Source organism: Watersipora subatra, unplaced genomic scaffold, assembly GCF_963576615.1.
Source record: "Watersipora subatra unplaced genomic scaffold, tzWatSuba1.1 SCAFFOLD_139, whole genome shotgun sequence".
NCBI lineage: Eukaryota > Metazoa > Bryozoa > Gymnolaemata > Cheilostomatida > Watersiporidae > Watersipora > Watersipora subatra.
The window spans coordinates 32434-52192 of NW_027045323.1; the positions used below are offsets into that span (position 1 = coordinate 32434).

Sequence of the window (19759 nt, forward strand, 5' to 3'; positions counted from 1 at the left end):
TTATCCACTCAATCGGTTACAGCGATTTATTGCTAATTTTAAAAATATCGGTACAGATATATTTTCTGGCAAAGCTAGTGTAAAAACTTATAACAGATCAGCAGAAAGTTCATTGGCTAAAAAAGAAGCACCAGTAGACAAAATTCTACATACAAGAAGATGGCATGTATGCTAGCACAAAATTTGCAAAAAAAAATATAAATATTTTTGGTGACATAGCTTTTTATTTGGTTAGTAAATTGGTTTATTATAGTCAAGGTTTGACTCAGCTAATGGGGGACACTTTCTGGTACGCAGTCGAAGTCTTCTCTTGATGACAACAAAATAGAACAAACCGGCAATTACAATAGCGGATGTGATATACAATAAATAGCACATAGACATCTCTGCACGACCTATGGCTGTTTTGGTTTCCCAATCTCGCAGTGAGTCCACGCCTGGCAAGTGTTTCCGTTTCGGAGCCTGAGAGAGGAGTTTAGGAAAATTGAAGAGTCTAACATCTGCATAGAGTGAATGTAGAAAACCATAAACCTGTAAGAAACAAAACTATCAAACAAATATGAGCTGATACAGGTAACTGCTGACTGGGTGTACATAACTAACAGATAGTCACTGTACTCACCAACTACACTCATAGTAAATGGCCTTGACAATTCATTACCACTACAAATAATCCTATAAGGTAAAGGTTCCTGGAATAGATTGTTTTATTTTAGAAGGGTCTACTGTATATTAACTTTAATCCTCGCACCTGATACTTGCACCTGCTATCGGATAATACACAACCTGCTTCGAGGGTCGTATTGCCGGAGACTAAACTGGCACTACCAGCTCAAAACTGGGGTGTATTTGAGCATCTTTTTGGAATGAAGTAAAATACCTAACATAAAGTCTGACTAGACTTCCCAGAAAGTGTGCTATGGCCACACTCAAAACAGAAAAAGATAGAGTTGATCTTAAGCTAGCCGCAGCAGCGGACCAAAGATGACAGTATGTGTAAACCTGTTCTTGCTTGCTAGATTGCATCTCTCTACTGCCAAAAGAGAGGGATTCTAGTAAAGCAGAAACCGGTGTTTCTTTAAACCCTTTACATGCAGTTTTATGGAAATGACTCAAATCATTATTAATCATATCAGCTCGACCATCGTCCAACTAAAAAAGGGTTCTCGCTGTGGAGCTCTGGCGCCATCACTCAGTGAAATATCAGTTAGGAAGGAAACAAAGGAGTAACAAGACCATCTTGATAATTGCAGAAGAGATCTTGGTAGTGATAGCTCAAATCAATCATAATGAAAAATTGCACTGGTGGCAACAGCACTTTAGATCTACCAGATTGATATCACAGCACTCTACGAGACCCGTCTATAAAGCTGCCAAAAACAGAGCTTGAAATACACCAGATTGATATCGCATCACTTTGTGAGACCCATCTAATGCTGTCAACAGCAGAACTTTAGATATACCAGATTAATGTCGCAGCACTCTGCGAAGCCTGTCTAACGCTGTCTACAACAGAACTTCAGATATACCAGATTAATATCACAGCACTCTGTAATACTTGTCTAACGCTGTCAACAAAAAAAACTTCAGATATACCAGACTGATATAGCAGCACTCTGCGAGACCTGTCTAACGCTGTCAACAACAGAACTTTAGATGTACTAGATTGATATAGCAGCACTCTGGGAGACCGGTCTAACGCCATCAACAGCAGAACTTCAGATATACCAGATTAATATTGCAGCACTCTGTGTGAGACCTGTCTAAAGGTATGGACACACATAACGAATTATTCGCTCAATCTGACCGAATTCACGAAATTCACAGATTTATTCGGCCAAATATAACAGAATTATCTGAGCTGTGCATGCACACCGAACTCGTCGACGAAACGCTTTTAATTGGCTAAACAAGTTATTAGCAAGAACGATTCTAGCAGCTTTTGCAATTAGTATAGTCTAAGACACGTATGACGACGCACAATAAAAATGCGTGTGCTACTCAACATAGTACATACGACGCAACTGCTTAGATTGCGCTATTGTTGGTTTTTATCGTTCGTGCACTATGGCTACAAATCGTTTCCTTTTTAATAGCAACAACTTTCTTTTTAGCAGAAAAGTTCCGGGGCAAAAGAATTGTCCTCTTTAGCGCAATCAAATCAGTTCCATCATATTTACTATGGCAAATTGCCGTAATATTTTTTTTGTGTGTCGCTATATGTGCTTCGAACTACGTAAATTTTAAAAGATGTTAGAATCGTGCTCGCTAACCAACAATAGCGCAGTTTCATCAGGTGTAGTTCAAGAAGATGAATTGCACTCGTACTTTTATTGTCGCGATACCTGTCTTGGACTATACTAATTACAAAAATTGCTAGAGTCGTGCTCTCTAATAGCTTGTCTAATCAATTAAAAACGTTAGGTCGACAAATTTGGTGTGCATGCACAGCTCAGAGAATTCTGTGATATTTGGCTGGATAAATCTGTGAATTCTATTAATTTCGTTAATTCAGTGAAATTGAATGAATCATTTGTTACGTGTGGCCGTATCTTAACGCTGTCAACAGCAGAATTTTAGATATACCATATTAATATCACAGCACTCTGTGAGACCCGTCTAATGCCATCAAGGAGTTTAGTGAGCAACAGCAACACATTCTATTAGTGTGGTAGATAAGTGCATAAACAAAAAAAAGACCTGAGTTGGCTTTGCTACCAGAAATGACATTGCCTAGGAAATAGAACAAGACCCAATTGCAGTGATTGACAGGATAATGACTCAGCACTTGCCATTACAGAGAAGTGTCTACTTGTCTATCATAAGCACCTGTGTTTTCACTATGGAAGATTTTGATGAAACCAAGAAAAACTTTTCCAATCAGTTGAAATGCATGATAAAAATCGACCCAGCAAAGATAAGTTGCTCATTACAGGTGACATTGTTGCGAGAGTTAGAATTGATCACCCGAGTTGGCAGAGTTATTGGATATCAAGGGATAGAAAAATTTAACACTAACGGTGAACTTCTCCTTGCTTAGATAGAAACATGCATGCTTAGTGCTATGTTAGAGAGCTCAATGTTTTGATACTTTTAAACCTTACCGTTTCTCCATTCCATATTCCTCTGGGATTCCAGCACAAGGGGCACAACTCTTTAGAAGGAAACTCAATTTTAGGATACGCCTCACTGGTCTTTCCAGCCAACCTCGTATTTGCCTGACAGTAATAAAATGTAGGTGATTACTCTTGGTGTACTCTTTCTGCAGATACAGAGGGATCATCACAAAACTAAAAAACACTACCCACCAAAAGGTAGCAAAACAGAGGGATCTGGAAATAATTAGTATTGTCATGAATAAATGCTTTGGGTCAATGTCACGAAGCTAGCCATAATGAGTAAACAAAGTGTCGATTACGTCAAATAAAAAATTGTCATACCCTAGGACACTTATGTATTTGCGTCATTTAACTTTCGCATTTTCGGAGTCATTCATCTCGCGAAAATTTCATGAGCGAAACTAAACTATCATAACGAACGAGCGAAAACGTTAAATGAAAGAGCTTTGTTCATTGATATCCACAATAAAATCGTCATATTGGAAATGCAGATAACCTTTGTGTGTGGTTTGGCTCATTAGGCAATTTCTACTAAACTCATTATAGCTAATACGCCAACTGAGCAGCGTGGCAAAGCAAATTAAGATAACAAGTTCTTTTGGAAAAGGAGGCCTGTATTCCCTGGTTGAAAATTGGGGTAGCTAATGTTAGGCGACTAGCTATGAGCATCTGGGGGTTTGGACGGGCGGTATCAGCCCCCTCAACAGGTTTCTTTCATGCAAGGCCTCAACTGGGCATCTCACATAAAGTTTTAAAAGATTTTATCGGAAAGTATAAACATTTTTTTCTATTATTTGAGAGTTGTTTGTTTTAGGTGATGTGACTGCTAGGACATTTTCAGATTAAAATAAGCTAAACTTGACTGCAGTTGAAACGCTAAGAAAAAAGACATCTTTTTTCTTTTGAGCGTTTCAACAAAAGATCAATTTTGCCGATTTTATCTTCAGTTTATCCGCAGGTTTTTAAGCTTTCGTTGGGCCATTCCCAAATAGATGTTTGGTAAAACTTGACCCTTTGCAAACCTTTATAAAAGTCATTAACAAAAGTATTTTGCCAATCATGATAATAATGACGCCCAAAAACTATTAAAAGTTAACGTTTTTCTCTATGGCTTGGATTAAAGTGATACTCTACAGCGATAAAAACGGTTCCCGCAGCCGTTGGGCAAATAACTGTTCGAGTTAATGCTGTGGAGGTCGAGTCATCTAAAGCAGCTTATCATTACGTGGGAACGGACCAAACAAATCCGTTCAAGTTAACCAAGTGTTCGTGATAAAATTTTACATTTGTGACCTCTCATGTGAAAATCAACCAAAATGAGGGATTTTCAGATTTTTAGTTAGTAACACAGCCAGATGCAGAATTTTGTGGAGCATTTAAAGCATTTTGAATTTTTGAGTTAGCTTAAGTAGTTCATGAGATATTGCAAATTTTTGGAAGGCACGTCAGCCAAAACTCCCAAAATCTGAAATGGAGAAAATCACGAATAAAGACGCGACGCACAGAAATAGGTTGTTTACGTTAGGTTCTCCTTGGATACGGCCATTTTTATTTCACTGACTGAGGTGAAACTTGGTCTATAGGGCAAGTAAGCATGCTGAAACAGCTGGTGTACATTATTTTAAGGCCAGGACAACAGAAGACTGGTAAACCCTGCTCTCAAATTGAAAAAAAATGTCATTTTTACGCATCCGTACTTTACACTAACCGCACATTAGGAATAAGATGAGAAGCTCCTAGGAATATCACCACTAACTGATAGGCTTCAGGGTTTAACATCACATCTGAAATCCATACTGAGGTTTATTTTGCCAAAACACTGAGTGTAAAAAACACAAGGGGTATCAGACCCAAAACCACGATTACATTCCTACTCACATCTGACTCAGAAAAAGGCTAAAATTCATGCTATGATCACATTCTACGTCTTTTACCATGAAGCTTCAGGCAAACTAAACCCTCAGTGCCAAGACGGCAACATTCTCGAATGTTAGTATGCAAGTATTGTTGGCGGTCGTAGTCTAAACCTTCAGGTTTTATCCCATTCGGCAGTCCTTTGATACCTTCGAGTCTTACTTCATGGCAGGGAAGTCTAGATACGTCTGAACTTTTACTTTTCTTAAACGAAACAAAAACATGGCTGTGCATCAAAGTGACCCTGGTAGCATGGTTTGCAAACAGTACACAAAACAATTTATTAGAATAACCTGTCATCGTATTGAGGTAAGCTTGGCTGATAGAAAACTTGTGAAAGCTCTTAATTCCTTTAATTTAGAATTAAATCCTTAAATTCCTTTAAATTAAAATTAAACTCCTTTAATTTAGAATTTCCTTTATTTCATAATTAATTTAGAAAAAAATCTAAAGAATGAGCTAATGAGGTGATTGGCAACGGATTCTGACTCTGAGACACTTTTACGAGTAATAGACTTAGTGGCCTAGTGATCGTGTGACGAAGGGATTGGTTGCTCATGCCATAGGATTAATGTCAGCAGGCAAAAAAGTAAACACACAAGCATTGACCCATTGAATAAGTCATGTGGCAACTGGCAATCAATTATGAGTGAAAACACGCTTAACTCAGGCCAGTAAGTACGACAGATCACTGAGTCATGTATTGCATGATGTAATTTTATGTGACTCAGGGAGGCATACACTGGGCCAGCAACTAGTAGGCTACTGCACCTATACTATTACTACCAAAAATGAACAGGGTTGATCAGAAAAAATTCAATAAGACCCACCATGATATTTAAAGTTGCATCAAGGCTTTTTTCTGATCTTCTCCTTATGCTCGAAAGGTTTTGTGGTGTTTCCATCATCCACACAAGTAGAAATTCGGCCCATGATAATCAAATCTAACTCTGTCTTTGAAATTCTTTTATTGTAAGTCAGATGACTGAAAATCAGATTTATATCAAATTTTTTGATGCAGTCACACTTGCAACTGAAGCTAATAGGTTCATCAGGCACCATAGGATGAGTTGGTAAGCTGGCAGCAGGTGATTCTGAGTCATTAACCGGAGTACTATACGAGTGAATAACAGTTAATCCTTCGGTAGGTTCAACATCGTCTTCTTCATCGTTAATAAATTCGAGCATCCGAGCTTGCAGGTAATCAGTAACATGAAAATCTGTATCTCTAGACATTGTTTCTCCATATTCAGCATCAATATCATCGAGCGATGTGCCGATTTCTTCAGATTCATCAGATTAAAAAAAAGTTCGAAGTTTTAGAATCTTCACGAGTCGCCATTTTGATGACGTCACGATCGCATAGCAACGACTTTGATCGCAAAATTTCGGCATAAGGAGCCAATGAAATCACTTTTTGACTTCAGAAATGACTTCCTCACACTCTGATTGGTCTAGGGTAAAATAATAAACAAAGTAGCCATGTGCTCCCCAATAAACCTAATTCAAACTTCGAAGCTACATTACTAACGATAGTGAATGCCGACTTTTGGTCGATTTTCACGCGAGAGGTCACATTTTATCCGAGGGCGAGTTCTCCGAGTTTGACTATTCTTAGCCGCCAAAAATTCCTAAAAAGTTGGGGCGGCTCAACCGGCCAGCCGCCCCAGGGAATACGGGCCTGTGGAAAAACCAAGACAAACGAGGAAGATGATGATATTAGTTTAGTCACTGAATTTGTAACTGATGAAGATGAAGGTCTGGTAGGGAATGTCATAAAATTGAATAATAATTATTGTAGCGATGAATTTTATTACCAACTAAAAACAATAACAACCTTGAGCCATAGCCACCGCGTGCTATAAATACTTGAGATATAGTATTGGTGCCACATCAGTCACGACGGCAAGGACCTAGATGTCATTGATAGTCCAAGAAACAAACAGCAGCAAGCGATCAAGTTTCATTGTCGATCTCGCCCACACATTTCTTCCCGCGGTTCACAAATACAAACTAGTCCCAAATTCAAAAATTTTTTTACTAGTGAACTGGACCTGAGGAATCCAACTATGTTTGTTCTACTGCATTTATTTTCACATCACTATAGTTTCGCACTCATCAGATCTGCGAAATTAAGTTGCAGCGGAATTTTACTCTGTGTGCTTCTCACGAAACTAAATACTAGCGAAATATAAGTGTCCTAGGGTAGATACTTTCATTTTATCTGTTAATACCGAAGTGATTAGCAACAGTTGATTTAACAGATGAGAATATAACTAACAATAAGAGTGATGATTAAATATACAATGTTAAGTTTAAGTTGAAAGTTAACAAAACAGATTATTGTCTTGCAAATACAGTTGCTTGTATCCGTTGAAAAACATGGAATTAATCCATATCATTGTTGATTTTGTCACCAAGGAAAATGCCCTTCATGTTTAAAGTTGAGAAAGTAGCTCTGCTTCAGCCGCCTGCACTTCTATTCGCGTAATCATCCATTGCTAAAGTTAGACATCTAAATAATATCTTTCTTTGACGTAGTAACACTTTTTCCTTGCTTGTATCATGCACTGTTATATGATATTCAAGTGTTTATTATTCATAATAACCTGATTGTTTCCATAATTCACAGATTTCATTTTTTCAGGTCAGAAATTAACTTGATATCAGTGATTGTAAATGGGATTAATTCAATTGATATTCAGTTTGATTGATGTACGAGTTTGATCACAGTATGAATTAAACTCACATCTTGAGGTTCAACTGTATTGTTTACAGAAAGAATACTGACTCTCACACATTGCATATCTTAAAATAAAATAACTTTATCATTGACTAAACCTTTTACCACTATTTTTATTAGGCTAAGATTCATGAATATACTGAAATGAAGAGAGGTGCAAGAGGAGTTGTTTCCTCACAATATTGTGCTGACTACTCCAAATTTAGTGTGGCTAGGTCTAATAAACCACAAACTTGCATTTACCATTTCTTGCTTTTGTTAAGATATGTGTCTGTCTGACCGAAGTCACGCTTGAAGCGTTAAGAAAGAAAAAAAGAAATGCTTCAAATGGGAATTAAACTCATAAATTTGGCTTTGCGTATCGACACTTTAAACACTGAATCACTCAGCTATTTCCTCACTTATCAGAATAATTGTGAACATAGTTATTACACATAAAAATCTCTCATGGCACACAGAACTCCAGAGTATTAGCAATAATAAATTCTACTGGCATTGAATAATAATAGAATAATTATGCACATAGTTATTACATATGACAATCTCTCATGGCACACAGAACTCCAGAGTTCTAGCCATAATAAAATATACTGGCATTAAATAATAATAATAGAATAATTGTGCACATAGTTATTACCTATGACAATCTCTCATGGCACACAGGATTCCAGAGTACTAGCCATAATAAAATATACTGGCATTAAATAATAATAGAATAGTTGTGCACTTAGTTATTACATATGACAATCTCTCATGACACACAGAACTCCAGAGAACTCCAGAGAACCAGCCAATATAAAAGATACTGACACTAAAAAATAATAGAATAATTGTGAACATAGTTACTACATATGATAATCTTTCATGGCACACAGAACTCCAGAGTACCAGCCATAATAAAATATACTGGCATTAAATAATAATAGAAAAATTATGCACATAGTTATTACATATGACAACCTCTCATGACACACAGAACTCCAGAGTACCAGCCATAATATAAGATACCGGCATTAAATAATAATAGAATAATTGTGAACATAGTTACTATGTATGATAATCTCTCATGGCACACAGAACTCCAGATTATAAAATATATAAATATAAATAATTAAATAAATTAAAATTAAATAAATTAAATTAAATAAATAATAAATATCACTGATTATGCACATAGTTATTACTTTAGATATTCTATCATGGCACACAGAACTCCAGAGCACCAGCCAATATAAAAGATACTGGCACTAAATAATTATAGAATAATTATGCACATAGTTATTACATATGATAATCTCTCATGGCACACAAAACTCCAGAGTACCAGCCATAATAAAATATACTGGCATTAAATAATAATAGAATAATTGTGCACATAGTTATTACAGATGACAATCTTTCATGGCACACAGAGCTTCAGAGTACCAGCCATAATAAAATATAATGTCATTAAATAATACTAGAATAATTATGCACATTGTTATTACATATGACAACCTCTCATGTTATACAGAAATCCAGAGTACCAGCCATAATAAAATATACTGACATCAAATAATTATAGAATAATTATGCACATAGTTATTACACCCGATGATCTCTCATGACACACAGAACTACCAGAGTAAGAGTAATAATTATACTCCATAACTGTAGCACTTGAGCAATCTTTACGGTTATGATTGTGAGTTATACATCCATGAACAATGGGAGCTTATAGTAAAGGAACAATTATAGTATAGGAACAATTGATGACAGTTTGAGGAGTGTCTCTATAGGTTAAATATAGTCTATAAAGTTGTTTATATATTTATTTTTAATCAGGAGTTGTAATCTTTTGCTGTAGGCTGAGAACACATGCATGAACAATGGGAGATTATAGTAAAGCAAAATACCATAGCTTAGTAAACAAGCTTGGCTACTCCTGCTAGCCGCATAGCTCAAATCTTAACTGCGATGTAAAACTTTTATCATATTTTTAGGTGAATTATTTTGAATTCAAAATCGGAATCAGCGTGTCTGATTTACCTAGAAAATATGATAAAAGTTGTACACGGCAGTTATGACTTAAACAGTAGAAGGCACATACAGTAGTAAACTAGCAGAACTCTGAGAGAACATTTGATAAGATATAATTCGGTGACTATATTCCAGCAAATAGAGCAGGTGCATGAAAGCTCAAAGAAATTTCATAGAATGTAAAACATACGGATACATATCATTATATGGAGGATTTTACGTAAACACCTGACTGCATACCTATTAAAATAATGTACGTCACAGTTAGAATATATAATATCACCTCTGCTCCTAGTGCGATGTTATTATGAAATATATGCAGTAATGCGCATTGGAATCATAAACTAGCATACGAATACACGCATTGTATTATATGATAATCTATCTATTATTATACAGATCTCAAAGTTTGTGTGCGTGTACTTCAATTTGTCCTGCTATAGCTATTGATATCCTGAAATTAAAAGCTTGCAATCTGCTGGATTTGATCTCGGAACCTTCCATCGCCAGGCAAATATCTTACCAATTATTCTACACGAGATTAGTGGATCCATTGGGCGGTATATGTCGCTATGTGGGTGAAAATAAGCTACCGCTCTCCGTTACGGCGCAGCGTCATTTTGTACTTGCTTTCACGACTCTTATTAGTAAGAGCCGTAGATAACTGGCTTACTCAAATTAACCATTTGCAATGTGCCAGGCTAACAGCAAACAGCAAGCAACTACAATACTTGTCATTGTTCATAGGCTGAATTTTAATACTCGTGGAACACCAGGCATGCCGCTAGTACAGGCTATAGATACATGAAACTAAAACCCACCGTGTCTATGGTATGATGATACTTAGAAAGGGTATGCCTAGCTTCTTCAGCGATGACCAGCTGATCTCCTTGACCATTGAGTAGCGTAAGGCATGGACTAGGTCTTCAGAGAAAGGAGTAGATGTGCTGAAACACCAAGGAGACCATATTTTAGTGAAAGGATAATGATATCTCAGCATCCCTAGCTAGAATCATTATACAGTTGACGCTCCTATAACGCAAATAATCTGTTCTAGGAACATTAATGTTTTAGGAAATTTACGTTATAAGGACACTAAAATACATGTAAATATCCTAAGCCGTTCCAAGATCTTTCCAAACTCACCCCTTTGGTCATGCAAAAAAGGTAAAACTTTACTTAACTCTTCTAATTTATGGGCTGTACCGTAATTGCGGAAATATTGGTTTGCATCAACATCTTTTCTCCCTGTTTTGATCAACCCCACTGGTTTAATAGACCATGATTGCGGTAAATTTACACAAGTTGGTAGGAACTGTACATTTTCGACGTTCATTTACAATGATTTGCTTATTTTTTAAACAGTAAAGTCTACTTTGCAAAGAAAAGCTAGTAACAAATATTTTGTAAGTGTACAATAAAGCAAAACAAAAAAATATTTTTACTATAAAAAGCAGTTCTAATGGTTTGTCAACTATTACTATCCAGGGGTCAAGGCTAGGATAAAGATAATTTTCGACGATACTCCAGCTCGTGACAATAAAACTCATAAACCGACATTTTAACACCTCCACTTACGTATCGCCTTTGTATTTGTGAACCATTGCGCAGCTATCCTATTCACCTATTTGTCGACGTATTTAACGATTTATTTCGACAAGCTAGAATGTCGTGGAAGTCATATATAATAAATAGTACGCTAAGCGCACGGCGTTTTTTCTTCCGCAAGTGCGGCGAAATAAACTAACACTCGAATCAATTTTGAAAACTTGCCCGACTTGAATTTTTATGTTATATGGAATTTTTTCCGCAGTAGGAAGCAAAAACTTCACATAATTCTTTTACGTTATCTGGAATTTACGTTATAGGAGCGTCTAGTGTACAGTCATCACCCATAGGGTTTATACAGTCATCACCCATAGGGTTTATACAGTCATCACCCCTACACTTTATACAGTCATCACCTGTACACTTTATACAGTCATCACCTGTACACTATATACAGTCATCCCCTGTACACTTTATACAGTCATCACCCGTACACTTTATACATTCATCACCTGTACACTTTATACAGTCATCACTCATACACTTTATAAAGTCATCACCTGTACACTTTATACAGTCATCACCTGTACACTTTATACAGTCATCACCCGTACACTTTATACAGTCATCACCCGTAAACTTTATACAGTCATCACCCATACACTTTATACAGTCATCATCGGTACACTATATACAGTCATCACCTGTACACTTTATACTGTCATCACCTATACACTTTATACATTCATCACCTGTACACTTTATACAGTCATCACTCATACACTTTATACAGTCATCACTCATACACTTTATATAGTCATCACCTGTACACTTTATACAGTCATCACCTGTACATTTTATACAGTCATCACCTGTACACCTTATACAGCGATCACCATAAACTTTAATGCCTGGCATTAAAGAAGCTTTAACCAATGCATCTAACTTTTTAGAACATCTAACATCTAACATTTACCAATACACAGTATTTTTAATGTTTCAATATAGGTTTTAAAACTGAACATTTAATAACTTTAATTAATGCTCAAACTAAACTTTAAATAAAATTCTAGCGAAAATACAGTACGTATGAATAAAGCAACAATCAACAAATTGGGACTCACTTCCTGCCAGTGTCTAGGGTGTCTATGAACAGTGTGGTTTTGTCTTCATCCTTTTCTGGTATTGTAGTGTACGGCCTGAGAGAATACATTAATGATAGAAAATACAGTCAAACATGAATAACTCAAACTTGAAGAGGGTGGGTGTAGTTGTTTGGGCTATCAGAGTATTTAATTTATCTGTGCACTGTAAATGAGTGGATGTATTTACCGGATGATACATGTATATACACCAACAACATATAGGAGTATGTACAGTGTATATTTCAGTGAAAGAATGTTCATATCTCAGCATTTCTAGTTAGAATCATTATACAGTCATCACCCATGAGGTTTATACAGTCAGCACCCATACACTTTATACAGTCATCAACCATAAGGTTTATACAGTCAACACCCATAAGGTTTATACATTCATCACCCATAAGGTTTATACAGTCATCACCCATAAGGTTTATACAGTCATCACCTATAAGGTTTATACAGTCAGCACCCATAAGGTTTATACAGTCAGCACCCATAAGGTTTATACAGTCATCACCCATACACTTTATGCAGCTATAGCCGTAAACTTCAAATGGTCAATTATTCTAGCCTTTTTTGTCACAAACCTTTAAGGACTTTCGGTGTTTATATTATTTCAATAACGATTTCATCAACTTAAAATTATACAATTCGATGATTATGTTCTAACTAAACTTTCATTAAAATATACCAACAGAAATACAATATGTATTTATGATAAACAACTATGAACAAATCAGGACTAACTTCCTGTTAGTAATTAGAGTGTCCATGAGCAGTGTGGTTATGTCTCCATCTTGTTCTAGTACTGGAGTGTACAGCCTGCAAGACACAAATAACTATAATTCAACTATTTAACCATAATATATAGAAGTTCAGCTGTGGTTAATACAGTTAAATCTGAATTAGAATGAGTCCACCTCTGTAAAACTTGAGAAAGATGAGTCAAGGGTAAACAGTACTAAAGATGAAGTCTCCTAAGGCAAACTCCACAAAAATACACCAACTAATATTATGAGCTTTATTATCCAATGTTAACTGATCAATCTAAACATTCTCTTGTCGTGAAAAACTTGTCAATCCAAAAATATCATGACAAATAATATTGTAGGAAGGAAACAATAGAGAATGATAGGACTGGGTGACCCTTAAAATACTTTGAATTGCGCAACCAATCAGAGTTTAGTATAATAGACTGGAACTCTGAGGCTACTACAAAGCTACACTGTGTGAAACTACACAAGCCAATCAATTACATAATTCAAGGACGGGTGATGGTAGAAACATCATGAGGCCCCCGATGAGAAATCACAGGTTAGCTAATCATAAATCATTGGTTATTGATTGTGAGAATGAGTTGAGAATAAAAGATGGTAATCATAATAAAACATAACACGTTGGGTTGAGAATTCAAAGATTATTTTTAGATCATGCAAATAACTAGTCACCATACATTAAGTGAATGCTTTTTGAAATTATAATGCGGTGTTGTCAGAGTTGAAAACATCGAAAGTAGAGTCGGCCGCAAACAGCGTAACAAAAAGCAGCAATCAAGCTAAGATTGGCATCACAAGAATTGTAGTGCTGAAATGAAAGCGTGAAAAACTGCTAAACTAGAAATGCCTCAGCGTCGAAAGCATGAGAAACCGAGAAACTAGGAATGCAAAGCATTGTACATGACAACTAGGAATGCATCAGCATTGGAAGCATTGCTACGACAGACCATGTAGAAAAAATTGGAAACTAGAAAGCTGAGAGAAATGGCAGTCCCACCCGCTGCTACAAACGGTGTAAAAAATGGTGTAATATGGTGTAATATGGTGCTATAGCAAAATCCATTTTTTACAAATCAGTGGTTGATCATGGTTTGCAAGTTATGGCCAATCTTGTACAAATTATTGACTTAGTATAATTACCCTGGCGCACCGCATCGTCATGAAATCTCATAAGATGGCAGATGTCAAGATATATCACATGTCAGAAAAGAATGCTGACTGACATCAAAGACACTTTAAATAGGCGTTACAAGAATAGTGTAATACTCCCAAGAATGAACTTAGGCAATCAATGACACTTGGCAATCATCTGAGAATGAGTATATAAGGAGAAGCTGGCAGCTAGCAAGAGAGCAATAAGTTGGCAGCGAGCCAAGTAGCAAAAGAGGGTGCAGCAAGAAAGGAGCCAAGACATAGAGAGGCTAGTATAATCCAAAGGAGCCTGCAGCAAATGGCATGTAGAGGATCAACTCATCAAGAAAAAAACACACAGCTGACACAATTTACTCACAAAGGTGGAAAACCGGGAAACTATAAGGCCCCGAGAAAAGAGAGTTTATTAAGCCTCCCTGCCAACAGAAGGAGTCATCATCACATGCCTAATAAACACGTACTTATTAAAAGGCCATAACTAATTGAGCTAAGTATAAAGGCATACTGTTCTTTTTGTTTTGACTTTTGTTTTGCATTGCGCAACCAACCAGGGTTTAGTATAATAGGCAGGAACTCTGAGGCTACTACAAAGTTACACCGCAGAATAACTGACAGAATTGACAAAATTGACAGAATAATTGTCATTTTTGACCATCTGAAGAAAATAGAGTTCCCATATACTTGGAAACAAACCACTGACGTGTTATTGTTAATTATAAGATAATAGCTTACAGAAAGTCCTGCGCCTCGAAATCTCAATACTAATTGTTGGAACATTGATACTTATGTTCATTATTGCAACAGCGCGTTACAGTCAAACCAAAGTTCAGAAAAACACTATAGTAGTGCCCATCTCCATTGATTGGGTTGTTGTTTCAATTTTGTTTTATAGCAACAGTCAGGTTTTTTGGGGTAGAAGTGCCACTTTGTTTGCGGTAAAAATTTGTCTTGGATGAAATTGAATTCAATGTCCATAGGCTAACCATTACACATAGAATCATTGTAGTATTTCACTCAAAAGAGACACAAAAAACAATACATTTCACATCAATATCATAACTACAAATTAAAAAATCAAAAGTATGATCATTAATATCTAATTCGATATCTAAGTAATAGTATATTCTTAGTTAGATATCAATTTAGAAACTTCTGTCATACAGCCCACGACCAAAGTGATAATGGAAAAAGAAAGGGTACTGTTGGTTGTTGATAAAGTAGTTCTCAGCAGGAATTGACAGAGTATAGTGTAAATGAGACTTGTTTGAAATAGAAATGTTCTAGAAATAGCTTGAAAAGCTTGGTTTAATACAATAATAAATCGCACCTAATCACACAAACAATCACACCTAATCTACTACTATCTCAAATATGTTTTACAACGATAAAAACAATATTAATTTAAGCTGTAGGCCTAATCTATTGTAATGTATGTAATTCAACAACCATAACGAAATATGGTTATTATAACTCTGAAATGCAAAATTAGAAGTAAAATGGCAAGCTTCTGTGTACTATACACAGTTTGAAAGTTGGTTGCGTTGAATGTAGAATGGTTTCGATAGCGATCTTTAACAGAAAGCAAGTATGAGCATTCACGCGTCTGAAACTGCAGCAAAATAAAAAAATGTTTTCGTCATAAAGGGGCATTGTAGTTCCGCCCTAGCTTGTACATAAGTTGTAAAGAATTTTGGCTAAAGTTTTAAATAATGCAACCTTCGGTGATTGGACAAAAAACAGGCTGATAAACTGTGTACCACAATTTCGTACCTGTAGTTCGGTCTACGCTTCAAACAGTCTACATTTATTACAGAAACCTTCGAATAAATTCGATTACAAGTAAACAATGTCATAGACTGGTGAAATGGGACGAGTACGACTGGAGTGGCTCAGAACCTGGTCACTTGACAGGGGATTTTCTGTTTTTGTCACATTTTCTGTTCTTGCACATGCCCAGTTGCATTTAATCATGATTAATATTAGACACTGGCCACAATGCTATATTCTATCACAGCAATATTACAATAACCCACTACTAATAACCCAATACTGTTAAGAAATATAAGATAAGATTTTATGGAAAAATGTGCATAAATATTTGCAGAATCTTGCATAAGATTATCGTACACAGAGAGGTATTTGAAAAATGTATAGTAAAATAGAGAAATGTATCAAAAATATAAATGTCAAAAAAATTGGTAAGATTTGCCATGAGATATTAAATATTAGAGAAAAACAGAAAATTCCCCTGTCACGTGACCAGGTTTTGAGCCACTCCAGTTATACTCGTCCGGTGAAACGAGCACGGTTTTCTCGTGAAATGCGCGCTGCTAAATAGTTCTACTATCTGTCGCACGGCTTTATTGGCATATCATAGGCCGGTCTTACCTTTTATTAACCAGGCTTTTCAAGCATTTTTTGGCGATTTTCGTCCACACTAATCTGTCTATTTGTGTATAATCCGATCAGATGGGTAAGTTTTAAGATAATGCCGACGGTTTACAAAGACTTGGTAAAATATTTAAATAGGCTTAAATGTGTTTTGTATCGTTATTATACTTTAACGACTCTACAAAACGATGGTTAAATCTGTTTATGAGATTTCAAAACAAGGGTTCGTCTCATTGTTGATGAATAATTTTCGTAAGTTAAGTGTGTGTGATGCATAGAACAGGATGTCCGGTTTGCGACAGGAGAGAGGAATGCGGCATCTTAACTGCGAGAACGAGAGAGGTAGGAAGCAAGAACTAGGAACTTAAACCAGGTACGTTAGAGTGTGCACATGCATTTATCATAAAAAAAATCTCAAACTTCGTTTCGCTCGTTTGGTTGTGGTACAATATAAAATAGTTATAACAAAAAATTTCTCCCTTGCCTAGGTATGACTAAAGTGTTATTATTATATTTTCCCACCTAGTCAGCACAGCAGGTGCGTAAGGGGCGTGGAAACACGGTGTGTTTACACTAATAAGTGGTTTCAAAATAAGATTTTTTTTAAAATTATATTGTGTTTTTCTATTTATTTATTTATATATACATATATATATATTTATTTATATATACATATATATATATATTTTTTTTTTTACATCATCTTATCATGATCTTAACTCTCTTAGTGTACAGGGCCAAAAGTACTGATAGAACACATTAGTTCTTATATATGGAGTATAGGTGTTTGATTTTTGGCGGGTTTTGTATCCTATGTTTTCGCATTTGAATGGTGGTTCTATGCCCTCGACAACACATCTTACAAAGAGTTTATGCCTACCCTCTCTTGTTCTCTCCTGTAAAGACTAAACACTTGTATCTTTCGTAATTTTGTAAAACTTATCTGGCCCTTAATGTTAAAAATAAATCGTAGTGCTTTATTTTGAAACTTTTCAAGCTGTTTGACATGTTTACTTTGATAGGGATCCCAGATTTGTGAGGCATATTCTAGCGTTGGCCTTACTAAAGAAAAATAGGCAATCTTTTTTGTAGGGGTATCTGCAGATTTTAGCACCCTTCTGATCATTGCCAACTTCTGTGTAGACTTAGTTGTTATTTTGTCTATGTGTTCAATCCATTTTAGATCTGCTTGTAGTTGTAATCCGAGATAAGGAAAAGAAGACACTTTATTTAGATTTTGTCCACAGAAAGTATATCCAGGGTGGCAATTAATGTTTTTACCAATTTGTAAGAATGTGCACTTGTCAACATTAAATTTCATTTGCCACTTAGAAGCCCAAGCCTCTAATGCAGAAAGGTCTTGTTTTAAAAGCGTTAATTTGTCACACATGTAATACAGTATTGCATCATTGGCAAAAAGACGACACTGTGATTGAAGACAAGATGGTAAATCATTGATATATATCAGAAAAAGCAAAGGGCCCAAAACTGAGCCCTGTGGCACACCTGAACTGACTAGTTTTGTGTTAAACCTCTGACCCTCGATTTCAACAAATTGATGTCGATCGCTAAGAAAGTCAGATATCCAGGAAAACAAGACATTGTTAATACCAATATGTGATAGTGTAAAGATCAGTTTTCGATGATTAACGGTGTCAAATGCTTTAGAAAAGTCTAATATTAAAACATCAGTGGTTTGTTTTTGATCGTATAGGTGTGAAAGGTGTCCAACAGTATGAGCTAATTGAGTCTCGCAAGACCTATGAGATCGAAAACCATGTTGACTGTCTACAAAAATGTTACCTTCCTTAAAAATCTTATACAAATATGAGGAAACTATGTGTTCTAAAAGCTTGCACACTATGCTAGTGAGGGAAATAGGTCTATAATTGTTTGGTATTTGTTTGTTTCCCTTTTTGTGTAAAGGTTGGACTCTACCAAGTTTCCAAATCGAAGGTAGCTTTGCTATTGCCAGAGAGTATGCAAAGATTGAAGAAAGGCTATTATACACTACCGAAGCAAATGTTTTAGCATGATGCCTTGTCACATTGTCAGGTCCACAGGACTTGGTGGTGTCCAAGTTATTGAGCAACTGTAGGACTCCTAAGCTATCAATGTGAATTAATGTTTTATCAGAGATATCTTTAGTATTGAGGCTATGACATTGGGTTCCATCATCAACTGTGTTAACGACACTAATTCTATAAAAAAGATTGGCAAGCATGATAAACGTCTTCAATGATTAGCTGTGTAATTAAAACTTCTAGTGGGCTACATGAACTCTTACCTTTACATTTGATTTTCGTTATACACGTGTAGTAAGCATTAGGCTACAGTATTCACTAATTAAATCTCCGATACGCAAAGTCACCACTAGCGCGCGACGCTCATTTCAGTTCCACAATGACATAGCGCAAGTTTCAACAATGCAATATTTAGCTGCTCTGTCTTTTGTGATTCCTCAAACTTCAGAAAGACGTCAACATGTTAGGTCGTGGGTTACGGTTGGCCGAGCACAATTTTGTCTTGTCACTGCATATTTCCGCCTTATTTAAATCAGTCCTTGCGCCGTCAACCTGCTTTCACATTTGTTACTTACAAGTAAATATTGCTATGATAATGTTGGTTATCTACTTTAACCAGTTTTATTAATTGTTAGTTTTTAATTAAATTGAAAACGTTGTACTGAACAGGTTTGTAGACTAATTACATTACTATTTCAAGTTATAGGCCAACGACTGCACTCATTCAGTAAGAGTAGGCTAGATTGCATTTCAAGCTGTGAGTTGTTCTAGAGTATTATGATTTAAAAGACTCATAAATTTTTAATCTATTCATAAAATGTGCAAGGCTTACAAAACACTGTTCAAGAGTAGAATTGTGCAAGTGTGATTGTTGATTGCAAGAGGTTCAGTATGCCTGACATCAGATATATGAGCAATCTTTATTGTG

At 35.9% G+C, this 19759-nt stretch overlaps 1 long non-coding RNA gene across 1 annotated transcript; it reads right to left on the bottom strand.

The window, feature by feature from the left end:
• Positions 1–462: 462 nt before the first annotated feature.
• LOC137410168 (uncharacterized) lies at positions 463–19203 on the bottom strand. The gene is made up of 5 exons (XR_010981005.1): positions 19095–19203; positions 12468–12542; positions 10617–10742; positions 3105–3218; positions 463–531 (listed from the first exon to the last, which is right to left on the bottom strand). It is a non-coding gene; the product is annotated as an uncharacterized lncRNA (long non-coding RNA).
• Between the last annotated feature and the right edge of the window lie 556 nt (positions 19204–19759).